The 14,456-nt window shown below is 51.4% G+C and overlaps 1 protein-coding gene across 1 annotated transcript in view; it reads right to left on the bottom strand.

Moving 5' to 3' along the window:
- The window catches only part of SMAD6 (SMAD family member 6), a 77,164-nt gene that overhangs the window by 47,849 nt on the left and 14,859 nt on the right, over positions 1-14,456 (bottom strand). The gene's annotated exons all lie outside the window — the stretch shown is intronic.

Raw genomic sequence — 14,456 nt, 5'->3', positions numbered from 1 at the left:
TCTCCCCTGTGAGCCTCAGTTTTATCACCTGAAAAATGGGGTAAGGAATTAACAGAAGCTACCTTATTGGGACTGAATGAGCTTAAGGAATAAGAAACACAGTGTCTGCTACATGTTTTGTTCTCAACTTTTAGCCATTATTGTTATTTCTTCTACCGCTACTGTCGTGATCACTGTGAAGGAGCCTGAACTGAGTAGCATGAGGTGGGCAATGCCAGGTACCAGGGCCACCAGTTTCCCTGCAGGGCAGAGGCAGACCCAGGCCCTGACCAGAAGGCATGTGTACTCATTCTGGCTGGGGACAGCAGAAAAACTCAATGCGGTCAACTCACTGCAAGCGAGTAGTATAGAAATGAAAAGTACTGGAAGGTCAGAAGAGAGAGAAGCTATGGGCTGTGCAATCCTTGCTGGCTTCCTGGACAAGGAAGGCTTTTAGGGAGCTCCAAAAGACAAACCAGATGTGATTAAATCAAAGGAAAGGAGCTATCAGGAAGGCAGGGCACCAGAAAATCCCTCTACCCCGAACTTCTTCCCCACCCATCCCTGGCAAAAGGTAGTAGGCGGCCCATAGACTTAGCATTTCCTTCCAAGGAACAGCCCTGGGCCAAGGGGAGGGCTGGCCATGACAGCAGAAAGTCAGGCACCGTGAGCCAGCCAGGCACCCACATGTGTATCCCCACATGTGGCAGGAGGCTCCGACGGGAGGCTGGCCTTTCACTTTCCCCTCTTTTCTCCCATGGACCTGAATTTGGGTTTGTCTGGGGACTATTTTCTTAAGCCCAAGTGTTTTTCCTGCAGCCCAGGCAGCCCCCTCCCTGCCCCTCCTGGCCCCGTCTGGAGTGCCAGGCCACGGGACCGCTGCCCGGTTGGGCGGCGGGCTGCCTTTGATGCACGCCCCTCCCCAGACTTCAATGTCGCGGTGTGCACGGCCCCTTTAATAAGTTATTTCCGTGGAAAACCCTGGTAACTCCGTTGTGAATCAAGCCTATAAACACCTCAAACCCATCAAAGCACCCAAGAAAGGGAGGGGGTGGGCAAGCGAAGAAAATCTTTTACGGTAACTCACACACTGCTCCCTCATAAGAGCCGAGGTGGCTTGTTGTCAGAGGCCCTGCTGGGACTGAGCCAGTCCGCTGAAAAAATGACACGCCACCCCAAAGTCCAGGATTCCCAAGCCCCAAAGGACACTGGCTGCCTGTGTGTCCCAGGGACCATGTGAGCGGAGAGTCCCGACCCAACACCCAGAAAGATTTACAGCCCAGAGAGGCAAACCCGACCAGCTGCTCCCGGGTCCAGGAATGCAGTGTTCTGGCTACCGGTGAAAGGCCCAGTTTATTGGAAACACACTTCTTTTCTAATGTTTGGTTTCCTTTCACTCTTCTCTCCTTTTTCTTTTTCCCAGAGTGCACTGCCCAGGGCCTTCAAAAAGGACTTGGAGCTAAAACCCTGCCTCGGGGGTAAAGGGCGGAGGCAGATACAGGGCCTGGATTCCTCTGAGTGGCGGGATGGGCGCCCCCTCCACGTGAGTGGAGGCCCTGGCGACTGAGCGCACAGACCCCAGGTCTAGACTGAGCTCTGCCACTTGGGAGCTGTGGGGCCACAGACAGGCACAGCCCCTCTCAAGGTCTCAGTAAAACGGGTGGAATGAACCGAAACCCCCATAGAATTTTTTCTGACTGAACACCATGGTCTTGGACAACAGTCCCGCAGAGTGTGGACTAAAGCTGACCACACGATTAACGTGGAGCCCAGCGATTCCACTGCCGGGTATCCACCCAAGAGAGGGGTGTCCTTCTGTCAACAAAAAGGCTTGCCCAGGAATATTTGTTGGAGCATTACAGGCAGGAGCCAGAACATGGGAACTACCCAAGGGCTCATTAGTAGTGGACTGCACATGTTCGAGGAAGAGAACCGCGGGCTGTGCCCAGAGAATATCACCCAGCGACGAGTGAGCAGTCACAGGCACAACATGGATGGGCTTTGCAGGCACCGTGTTACAGGAGAGCCCAGAGGTGGGGTGGGGGATGGTGTGTGTGTGAGTCGGTCAAAAGATACACACTTGCAGTTTTAAGTGCTGGGGGTGCCACGCAGAGCACCGGGTCTGCAGCTAACACTGACGTATGTGGGAAAGCCGTTAGGAGTAGAACCTAAGAGTTCTCGTCACAAGAAAAAAAAATTACACCTCTGTGTGGTGATGACAGTCACCTAGACTTATTATGGTAATCATTTTGCAAAATATACAAGTATCAAGTCGTGATGTTGCATACCTGAAACTAATATGGCGTTGTTTGCGTCAATTATATCTCAAGTAAAAGAAAAAAAAGAAATGCCATAGTGTATACTTCCATTGGTACCAGGTTCAAAAACAGGAAAACTAGTCTCCGGTGTTCCAGGTCAGGATAGAGCTGAGCTGCCCGTGGGCACTGGGGAGTGATGGGAATGGAACCTGGGAGGGGCTTTGGACACAGTGATCTGTTTCTTGATCAGGGCAGTAGTTACACACATATATTTGGTTTGGAAACATTGTTTACTTAGGGATGTTTTTGCTTTCTATACACATATTGTGCATCAATAAAAACTTTACATTTAACAAACAAAACTCTACACTCTTGGGCCATACAAACCTGTTCTCTAAGGCTGCAGTCGATCTCAATCAAAAGTACACCTGGACATGCAGCCGTGGCCCACCACAGACAGGAGTCCAACTCTCCCCGAGGCGGCCTTCGAGGCCCCGCCAATGGGCCTCACTGCTCACTGCCCTGCCAGGATCTCTCCCCTTCCTAGAACAACCCTCTTCCCATCACCCGGCTTTTGCCCAGCCGTTCCCTGGGCCTGGGCCACCGTCTGCCCTTCAGCCCATTGAAACCTTCTGCCTCCTTCCAGCCCAGCTCCGCTCCCAGACCACACTGTTCACTCAGGACATGCATGCACCCTGCCTCTCTCTCGGGTTATATTAGATTCCAAGTTCTTTGAGAAGATATTCGATGTCTTCTCCTTCATGCCTTTTCTATCCCCTATGCTAAAAACTTGATTACCAATTCACTTAATTACCATGTACTGAAAATTAAATGTGTGCCAGGCACTGTGCGTATGGGACTCCCAAGGCACCCACGAGGTGTTGCCCAGACCGCTTGTCAAAGTAGAGTGAAGTGAGACTGCAAAAGGGAGGCTCCGTGATTTAGACCACAGATCTGTCTGGGCCCCCCAAGCCTGGCCTTCACCCCTGACCTTTTTTTTTTTTAATTTTTATTTATTTATTTTCGAGAGAAAGAAAGAGGAAGAGAGATAGAAACATCCATTTGTTGTTCCGCTTATTTAAACATTCATTGGTTGCTTCTCGTACGTGCCCCGGCTGGGGAACCTGCGACCTTGGCATATCAGGATAATGCTCTAACCAGCTGCTCCCTGGCCAGGGCCACCCCTGACCTCTGGAGTCCCCAGCATCCCGCCATCTATACCCCTACTACACACCCTACTACTCCAAGGTCTAGAAGCAGAGCTGAGTGGCTCAATTTTTAGTAAAGCTGTTCAGACCCAGGGCAACAAGGAGAGGGAAAGAGGGCTCAGAGAGCCTGCCTTCTTGTGAAGATGAAAACTATAAGCTGGGCTAGTCAGACATGGCCATCAGCAGAAGGCGAGAGAGGGGAAGAGGGGGAGAAAGAGAGGGAGAGACATCCATCAGGTGCCTCTCGCTCACCCCCACTGGGAACCTGGCCTGCAACCCAGGCATGTGGCCTGACCAAGGACTGAACCAGAGACCTTTTGGTTCGCAGGCTGGCACTCAATCCACTGAGGCATGCCAGCCAGGGCCACTGAATGTCTTTCAGCAAGTCACTTTAACCACTTCCCAGACTCAGCTTCCTCACCCGGAACCTGGAAATTACAACACCTACCTCACCAGTTGTGCCAAGAATCAAACGTGTAGACACCTTGTGACCCTAGGAGGGGCAGTCTGACGTGACCTCGCTGGTGCTCTCGTCCTGCTAATACCCAGAACACAGACCACAGCTGAAGAGTCTGGAGCTGGGGCAGCTCACAAATGAAGCCAGCTGCTTTGAGATGCCATATGTGCCTGTCCCCAGAAGTGACCGAATACAGGCTGGGGACCCAGATATAAGAAAGGCTCCTACCTCGAGGGAAGGGTGGTTGGATTCTCTAGGTCTCTTTCAGGTCCATCCAGACCTGGGTTTTTAGCCCTGGCTGCATATTAGAATCACCTGGGGAATTTTTTTAAAGAAGATTTTATTCGTTCATTTCTAGAGAGAGGGGAAGGGAGGGAGAAAGAGAGGGAGAGAAACAAAGATGTGTGAGAGAAACATGAATTGGTTACCTCTCACATGCCCCCAACCAGGGACCTGGCCCACAACCCAGGCATGTGCTCCAACTGGGAATCGAACCAGCAACCTTTTGGTTCTCAGGCTGGTGCTCAAACCACTGGACCACTCCGGCCAGGGCCACCTAGGTAATTTTTCAAAATCCTGATGCCCAGTCCTCTCCCAGCCACTTCTGGAATGGGGTCTAGCTATTTAAAAAGTCTTCACGAGCCGTGGCCAGTGTGGCTTAGTTGGTTGGTTGTTCCACAAAGTGAAAGATCACGGGCTCGATTCCCAGAGCACACGACTAGGTTGCAGGTTTGGTCCCCGGTCTGGGCGGATACAAAGGGCAATGAATCAGTATTTCTGACATCGATGTTTCTCTCTCCCTCTGTTTCTCCCTCCCTTCCCTCTCAAAAATAAATAAATAAAAATAAGTCTTCATGGGACTCTGTGCAAAGAGGGTTGTGAACAAATTAAGTTAGACCAGCTGGCCCATTTTACAGAAGGAGAAGCTAAGTGGAAACGATTCGACATTACCAGAAAGACAGGACTGGGACTGGGACCTGGGCCTCCTGGCCCCAGGTGTGGCATTCCCTTAGTCCCAGAGGAAGCCCCTGGGGCTCTCTCCAGCCTTTGCCCGGTGAGGAAGAGGCTGGCAGCTGAGACACAGTGGAGCAGTAGGCAGGTGGAGACCAAGCCTGTGTCCCCAAATGTCTAGGCCCTCTCTGCCCTCCTCAGCTCCGCTCTCAGGTCAAACAGCAGCAGAGGCTCCAGAGGCAGGGCTCCTCCACCCCAAATAAGGGTCTCCTTGAGCCTGAGACAGACAATGAGAGCTGAGGGTCAAGAAGTGTGGAGAGACCTTGGCCTCTCTATGAATCACAGACGCACACGCAACATCCACTGCACACCAGGCCCTGTGCGGGGTGCTAGGAGGGGAAGATCCAGGAGCTACTCTCAGAGTCAAGCATCCCAAGCCCCATTCCCAACATCTGCCCTCTGAGAGCAGGCTAGAGTCCTTGTTTTGGAAATAATGTCACCTCTTCCCCTGCCACCCTGGGGGCAGGCGGGAGAGGGAATCCGAACATAAAATCTAAGGCCCAGAGCAGACATGTGGTTAGCGGAAGATCACACAGACACTGAGTGGAAGGCTGGGCCCCGACATGGGGGCCCTGGAGCGTAGGCTCCCAGAGGCAGACGTAAAGCAGTGGACGGGAGGGCTGAGGAGGTGGGCAGAGATCGGCAGACTAGTGGGGAGGCAGTCTGGGACTTCCTAGGGCACACACACTCTAACGGGCTGATGCAGACAGTCTGTGTACAGAGAGGTGCCTGCTGGATGCCCCATTTCACCCCAATCAGACCACGAGGCCAGAACCGGAGCATGAGCCAGAACAGCTGTACTCTGCCCCCATCCCTCTCCCAACACGCCCCAATGACCACATCTGCCCAGCAAAGCCCCTCCCCTTAGCTGCCTCCCAAGGCTGCGAAGCCTCACAGGCGCCAACCCAGCCCTGCCCAACCCCTCGTGATTTCAGGCCATGGCTGTGTGCTGAGCCCACCTCTCCGCCTTCTCCCAGCTCTGGCCAGTGCTGGCACTACCCTAGACACTTGGAGAGATCAGAACAGCTCCCAGGCTCCTATCTCTGAGCTACCACGTCCCCTTTTAAATATCAACTAAAATCTCAGCAACGATTCACCATGCAGTTTGGGATAGTGGCTTGGATGTCTGTGCCAGACCTGAGACCTCTGCTTTTCGAAACCTAGAAACTTCTATCCCAGGGTAAGGGTAGTGTCCCTCCCTCAAGCCAGGATGGCCCCTTCTTTGCAGAAGTGCCAGCCCCCAAGGCCTGAGTTGCTCTGGCTGGGGGTGCCGGGCCTGACTAGAGGAAGGGTGGCGGGGGTGGGGGCGTGGGGGGAGATGTGGTGAAAGGCCTGTGAACACCAGGAATTCTTTCCACAAGGGCAACTGGAAAAGCCATGCATCTCCGCTTCCCTTGGCGGCAAGGGCCACGGAGGGAGAATGTTTAATATAAAAACATCTGACAAAGTACCTTCAGGATATATTTTTTGCATCAAAGAGGGAGCTCTTGGCAACAGCCGCTTTACCCTGACAAGGAAACTTTCGAATGCAGCTCCCAATTGTTACAGACGCCCAGGGAAAGTGAGCCAGCAGGGACAGGGGGCGAGCCATGGTGCCTGGCAGACAGATGGTTGTGATTAGGCTGGATGCAACCAAGCGCACTTTCTGGAATTTCAGGTCTCCTGAGAAAACCTGCCAGTCCGCGTCCCCCTCCCCCCAACCACTCTGCCACCCCGTGATGCAGGCTGCCCGAAGCGTAGGGGCTGTCCACCCCCATCTCAGAGTCAGACACCCCAGGACAGGCACAGGACTCCCTCTCAGCCCAACAGCCTTCTCTCAGAAAGCTCACCCACCTGTCACCTCACTGGTCATTCATTTATTCATCCAGCAACCATTCGATGAGCAGAGGTGCTGAGGCCTGGTGACAACTGTTCATACCACATCTGGGGTACCCAGGAACACAGAAGACCCCAAGGAGCCAGAACTATGTGAGTCCTGTATCTTCCAGGGGACAGAGTGGGCACCATGATAGACACTGGGGAACACAAGAGGGGCCGGACTGATTGGCTTCTGATCCCAGTTCTCCTCATTCTAGGTGGGTGAGCTTGGGCAAGTTACTAACTTCTCTGAATTTCAGTTACCTCTCCTTTAACATGGCTAATAAGAGTGGCTACTTCATAAGAGTCGTGTGGTGGACCCCATGAATGAATAGGCGCATGGCACTTAGAGAGTGCCAAGCACAGAGCTGTATTAGCTATGAGTCTTTAATATGTGTTATGATCTGTCTTTACGGTTATATGTGCTCTCTCTGTGGATCTCTTTGTCCCAGGCAAGGAGTCATTCATTTATTCCACAATGACCTCTGGCCATGGGATAGGCCCTGTATTAGATGCCAGACATGGTCCAGAGCCCCTTCAGAACCAAGTACATCCCAAAACTCCCTTGGCCCCAGTAACCACAGTCCCTCTGTTCCAGCCCATTCCTCCAAATTCAAGATACCCCCTCTGGCTTCATCTTCCCCTATTGCCCCATCTCTCACATATTAACCTCTAGCCACAAATGGAGAGTGTGCGGTGCGGCTGCACACCTCTCTGCTTCTCCATGAGCTGTTCCTTCTGTCCTACCGGCTGTCTACACCCTGTTGTCTTCTCGGTGAACTCTTAGTCACCCTATAAAACCCAACTCAGAATCACTTTCTTCTTGAAGCTTTCCCTGAACATGCCATTCCACGCCCAACAGAGTTCCCTGCTCCTGTTTCTGTGCTGGGGCTAAACTGTGCCCACAGCTCCAGGGCACGCAACACAGTGACCCACCATGCTTTGCCTGCTGCTCTAGACCATCAGCACCTCAAGGGAAAGGTCCAGGCTTTCGCTTTGTATCACCTGACACTGGCACAGAGTCGGTTCTTGACAAATGTTCAATACACTGACTTGTCACCCCAAAACCTACAGTCAGGGAACATACCGGCCCTGGGGTCCTATGTCAGAGACCTCAGAGAATGTAAAAGTTGAGTCTGCCCCTGCTCTGGGCCTTGGACTTGTCATCAGTCAAAGGTACCCTCACTCTCTTCCTCAAGCTTTAGTGCTCTGAAATAGGGGGTGGGGAGAATCCAGGACAACATTCCCCTCCCTCCACATGGTCTTATCCCAGGCCTTAGTTTTGCTTTGGGACAATGAGAAGCTAAGATGCTACAGGCTGGAAGCGCCAGCTCTCCACACAACCCCTAGAGGCTCAAGAACTGGCACCCTCTGCCTAGGAACACATCAGCATCAAGAGACCCCCAAAATCAGTGACCCAATGGCCCCAATGTACAGCTGAGCAAACTGAGACTAGAGAGTGAGGAGTTACCTGAGGTCACAGCAGGGTAAAGGGCAAAGCCAAGCCTGGATCCCACTCTAGCTTTGTGGTAAACCCCACACTGCTTCGTGACCAACCAGGTTGCCCAGAACCCCTCCACCACTGCCTGTTCCTCCCAAGACTACTGAAGTCACCTTTGCCACTCCTCTATTCCAACTTCAAACAACCAGCCCAGGAAGAATGGGTCCCTTTGTGAAATACCTGGGAGGTTTTATGGAGGGAAGAAGGCTCTTTTTTCCTTTGGTTGGTCAAAGCTAAGAAATGCAAGGCAGAGGCTTAATATTAGTCCAAAAAGCTGCTGATTTTAGAACCAGAGGCGAGTGCTTCTTCTCCTCCACCCGTATCACAAGAGGAGGCAAGAGTCTGAGGCCATTTCTGGACTGGGAGTGGCAAGCCGGTCCTGGTCCGAGAGCTCAGTCAGTCCGGACACCTGTCCACCACTCCTAGGCTGGAGCCTGACTTGGGAGACAGGCGGAGCAGGTGTGTGCCACACTCAAAGAGCCAGCTCTGAACCCATGAGGGTCGAGGTTCACATCTGATTATGTCGGGACACCATATGTCCCAAACTCCAGGTAAAATGTCCTTCTTGCCCTCCAAAACCAACCAAAACCCTCTTTTTAGCTAAAACCATAGCCCCCTGCCCACTCACTAGAAATGCAGCAGTGCTGGATCCGTGGGCAATGAGCTCTGTCGAGTGTCAGGGTCGAGCACGGCCATGCACAGCAATGTTGCCAAGGGGGGACCAGTTTGTGACGCTTCACCGAGCTGGACACTTACTTATGCACTCTATGTATTATAGTAAAACATTTTTAACAAGTATTACCAGGCCCTGGCCTCCCCCTGCCTTATCTCCCACCAAGACCTGGTGCTTTGCTTCCCAACCCCTCTGACTTCCTTTGGCTTCTCAACATCAGGCTATTTTCGTACCTCTGGGCCCTGCACCTGCTATTTTTTGGACCTAGAATGTGTCTCTTTGGTAGATTCCTATTTATCCTGCAAAATCCAATTTGGATATCACCTCTTCCAAGGAGTCTTCCTGGAACATCTCCCTACCATGCTGAAAGTCTATCACTAACCCCTTCTTCCTCTGGACTGCCTCTTACACTACTTCTCACTACTACTGTTTGTGTCTTTACCTGTCTGTGAACACCCCGAGGGCAGAAATGATATAATTTTTATCTGTGTCTCCAGGCCTACAACTAGGAAATATCACGGCTGGGACTTGAACCCAAGGCCCACTGGTACAGAGTCCATGCTCTTCAGCCCACATTGCTAGATGTGCATATCTGAAGAGAGCGTGCTTGGGCCCTATAGAATCAGGGAGCAGCAGGAGACAATACTGCCTCAACATGCTTCTATCCCAGCTTCTGCAGGCACCGAAGATGAACATTACACAGCACCGATCCCAAAAGATGCCTGTTCAGGGACCACCGAAAAGTGGCAGGTGAATGGGCAGCATGGAGTCACCTAGGTCATGAACTGGCTCTACTTGCTTATGCTTGCTGTGTGGCCCTCAGCTACTGTTCTAAGCTCTCTGAGCCTCTGTTCCCAAACCAGTCAATCTACAAAATGCAAGCATCCTAGAGAAGGGTCTGTGCCCTCAAGGAACTTAGTCTGATTGGTGGAAGAAATCCAGCTGAGACCCCAACTCTCCACATAACCCTGTGTAGCTCCCTCCCTTCCTCTTTAAAATGAGGGGCTCACCCTTGCTGACAAAGCTCTCAAGAAACCAGCATGTTTCAAGGACTGAGAAACTGGTACACACACCCAAGGTCAGCAAAGGGGACAGCCAAGTTCCCATGACAGGCAGCTTGCAACACGGCTTACATACACTGGGTGCTTAATAAAGCACTTGAGCCCTGGCCAGGTAGCTCAGTTGGTTATGGCATCAACCCAACACAGCAAGGTTGTGGGTTCAATCTCTGGTCAGGGCACATACAAGAAGCAACCAATGAATGCCTAAATAAGGGGAACAACAAAATTGATGTTTCTTTGTTTCTCTCTCTCTTCCTTCCTTTCTCTCTAAAATCAATAAATAAAAATTTAAAAAAATAAAAACAATAAAGCACATGAACTGTTGTCCAATAGGCACTAGCATAGGATGCCTAAGAGAAGTCACTGGTTCCTGAAGAAGCCTGCTCAGTGCTGCACCCCAGCCCCCCGCACGGAGTCAGGCAGGCCTGGCTTCTAAGGCAGCTCCACCCCTTCAAGTTCTCATTAAAGGACCCAGAACTCACTGGCTGCTCCTTGTCCCAGAGCCCAGAGCTCCTGTGTCCTGCTCATTCTGGTTCTTCTAGCCTAGAGTATTTTAGAGCTGCGAGAACCCTGCCTTCCTCCCTCAGCCCTCCCTAGGATGGCCATTCCCATGTGGCCCTTCACCCTTTAATTCTTTGAATTATGGCACATTCTGCCTTTAAATTGCCAAGAAGGGTTGTCTACCGACCACTTACACTTTAGTGTGAATTTAACTAGCTAATCTTCCTTTTCTCCTGGAACTCAACTGAAATCAAGGCAATAGGAAAGAGGCAGAAATGTTGCAGAGGAAGAGAATAGCCTAAGGGGGCTTTAGACAGTGGAGGGGGGGAGCACCCCAGGCTCTGTGTGAGGCAAGGGACCCAGAGGGTCATGGCCCTAGGATCTAGATCTGGTGGTGATGTAGAGACTGGATGAAAGTGCTGTCAACCACTCAGCAGAAAGCTGAAGCAAAACTGTCCCACTTGCCTTCCCCGTGCCCTGCCCTGCCCTGCCCACCCCCAACTGATGCGTTCTTGACTGCCTGGCTGTGACTGAGCTTCAAAATTCCCACCATTCCTTCTAAAGTGAACAGCAAAATGAAGCAGAGACCTTGGACTGGATAAAAATAGCCCCAGACCGGGTGCTGGGATTGTCATTGTGCAAGACGAACAAGGGCGGTCTCCGTCCTGGGGCTGCACAAGACAGCAGGAAGGCGCAGGCTCTCGGACAGAGGGAGACAAGGGGCTGAGGCAGTGCCGACAGCTGGCTGGAATGGTTTCTGGGTGGTCTGCAGGGTTTGCCGGGTGGAGACAGGGATGAGCACAGAGCCGGTGCTGCTAGCCAGCCCCTCACCCCCATCCTTGGTACTTAAATTGGGACTGGTTGCCTCCAGGCTCCTTTTTTTTTTTCAATCTTCATCCAAGGACTTTTTTTTTCAATGCTTTGAGAGAGAGAGAGAGAGATATCGATTGGTTGCCTTCTCGTCTGCACCCTGATTGGGGATCAAACCTGCAACCTGGGTATGTGCCCTGACCAGGAATTGAACCCTCGACCTTTTGGTCTACTGAATTACCCTATTCACCAACCAACTCAGCCACACCAGCCAGGGCCCCAGACTCCTTTTGATCATTCTACACTGCCCCCCAGGGTGTGCCTCCCAGTAGGGGTGGGAACCCTTGCTGTGGAATGCCAGGCAGGGCCCTCAGGGTGGAGAGCTGGGCAGTCACACTGCTCGGGCTCCCATCGCCTGCCTGCCATTTACAGTTTGTGAAGTTGGGCAGCTGGCGCAGAGATGAGCCTCAGTTTCCTCGCCTATAAAATAGGGAGAATCACATCTGTGTCCCTGGGTTGTGACAGAGTCAGTGAGACAGAATGACCAGTGCTTAGCAAAGTGTTAAGTAGTAAGTGTCAATAACTGCCAACTGTTGTCACCCCCAGCAGCATTATTATCTGTCCTTGAACATAAGATGCCCCACCCTGGCTCAACACATCCTGCCCCTCACTTTCCTGACCTCGCCTCCCGCCCTGCCCTTGGGCACCATCCTGCATTCTGTATTTGCAGGATGACTCCTGCTTGCATTATCCACACAGACAGCCACCCCTCTTGGCTTTTCCCCCACCCTGCAGGACCTCCCTCCCTGAGCCTGTTCTCCAGTGTGCTGGCCACTGCAGCTGAAAGCCTGTGAGCTCCTGGGAGGCAGGAGCAGTGCCGACCTGTCAGTCTGCAGGCTCTCACGGCACAAGTAAACTGGAAGAGCCTGGAGCAGGAGACACATGTTGTCCCTGGAAAGCGACTGAACGACCACAGTGGGGAATGCCACTGGCCTACTGGGACCACCAGAACTCAGACAAAAGCCCACCACACCCCATTCAATCTCCCCTCCACAGGAAATCCCAAACTTCTTCCCCAGTTCTTTACCCCCTTAGAATTCCAAAGCCACTGGATGCCAAATTTTCTCATGAGAACCACACAGTATTGGTCCACAGCAGAGAGCAGCAGGGGCCTTCTCAGTGGCCAGAACCAAAGACTGCTCTGGGATAACGGCGGGAATCCCAAACAGTGGGAATCCCAAACAGCGGGCACCCCAGAAGCAGCCAAACCCAATGGCCCCAGTGTCTCTAGAGACTTTCCAGCCTCCAGGGGGCGCTGTCTCCTGGGAACCAGATAAGGGAGGGGCCTCCAGCAGATGGTCTGGAGCCTGCTTCTTCCTGCCTGAGCCACACACCTGGCCCATTCTGGGATGACAGATCAAAAGACTATGCTTGTAAACACACTGTGAAACTGTAAGGCACCTCCGCACATTGGAGTTTCCATCATTAACAATGGGGAAAAGGGGAATGTCAAAAAATTACCCATCTATCCAACCACTGCCAATGCGACCCATCTAAATTAAACACACTCTGAGGGTTGTCAGGGACACAGAATCATGCATTCAGACATACTTTTAATCCTCTTCAAAATCATATGTGGCGTCCATCCCTACAGTCACAGAGGAAAAAGAAAGGATTAAAATGTTAACTCCTTGTGTTTTATTAGTTAAGTCTTTCAGGAGAAGGCACTATAACCAGGTAGGGCCAATAGGCAAAGAAAACAAAATGGCCCAATGAGAGGGGCCGCCAGAAACCAGAAGGCAAGTAGGGTCCAGAAGACCTAGGTCCCAGGACCAGCTGTGCCATAAGCCCCACTAACACAACCCTGCCAAGTCACTTCCTGCTCCAGCTTCCAGTTTCTCTATCTTTCAAATTTCTTTTTCTTTTAGAGCATTTTCCTACTCTTTTTCTTTAAAGATATTATTTATTTATTTTTAGAGGGGAAGAGAGGGAGAGAAACAGCAACTGGGTTGTCCTGACCAGGAATCGAACCAGCAACCCTTCGCTTTGCAGGATGCTCAACCAACTGAGCCACGCCAGTCAGGGCTAGTTTCTCTAGCTTTGAAACAGATGTACCATCTTTTGCCATGTATAATGCACTCCCATGTATAAGGTACTCCCATGTATAAGGCATTCCCATGTATAATGCACTCCCATGTATAATGCACTCCCATGTTTTTTTGCTCAAACTTTCAGGAAAAAAATCTTTCATTTTAATTTTTTAATTCAATTTTTATTTATTTATATTTAGAAACAAAACCAATTATATTCCAGGGTATTATTTTGTATACAGATGATATTATTATTGCTTTCTAGAGTTATACTTTTAATGTATGAGCATAAATAAAAGAATTAAAAACATTTATATAGATACAGAATTAATACTACCCGTGTATAATATACATCCTTATTTTTCCCTCAAAAATTTGGGCAAAAAAGTGCACATTATACATGGCAAAACACAGTGGTCACGTGACCTCCCATGGCTGTGATGGAACAGAGTGGAGGGAAGGACCCTGCAGATGGGGAGTGACCAGGCAGCCCTGAGCAGCCAGCTTTGTGCAGTCATAGGGAGAATACGGCAGCAATGACAGCCAGGACTTTGTGCAGGACAAGTTTACCAGAGGTACACTCGGCTCTTGCAGGAAAATGGGAGGCAGAACAGTGGAGTACAGTGACAGATGGCTCTGCTACTACGTGCCGCCAGCCAAGTTCCTTTACTGCCGTACTGAAGTAAAGGGGCCCAAGCACACGCCATGGCCCAACGTAACACTCAACAGCTCTGGTCACTGTTGCTGCTATCATGGTGTGGGCATGGGGCACAGGAAAGACAGCTCAGATACAGACAGAGATTCAGGCCGAGACCCAGCCACGCCTGCTTGGGAAGCAGCTCCAGCCCGAGGGGCTGTCTGTCACACCATGCAGCATAGAGCCAGGCCACAGGGCCCAGCTATCCTCACAGGGCATCACCACCATGTTCCCAAAGGGCCCCACAGACCTTGGCATCCATGTCCCTCCTGGCCCTCTACGCCCCCCGGGTGACCACCAACTTATTTCTTAAGGAAAGCTTGATTTAGGTATTTCTGGAACGCCCCCAGGGT

Source organism: Desmodus rotundus, chromosome 7 (genome assembly GCF_022682495.2).
Source record: "Desmodus rotundus isolate HL8 chromosome 7, HLdesRot8A.1, whole genome shotgun sequence".
Classification (NCBI taxonomy): domain Eukaryota; kingdom Metazoa; phylum Chordata; class Mammalia; order Chiroptera; family Phyllostomidae; genus Desmodus; species Desmodus rotundus.
The sequence above is the reverse complement of the archived record's forward strand: the minus strand, read 5'-3'. Positions and strand labels throughout refer to the sequence as shown.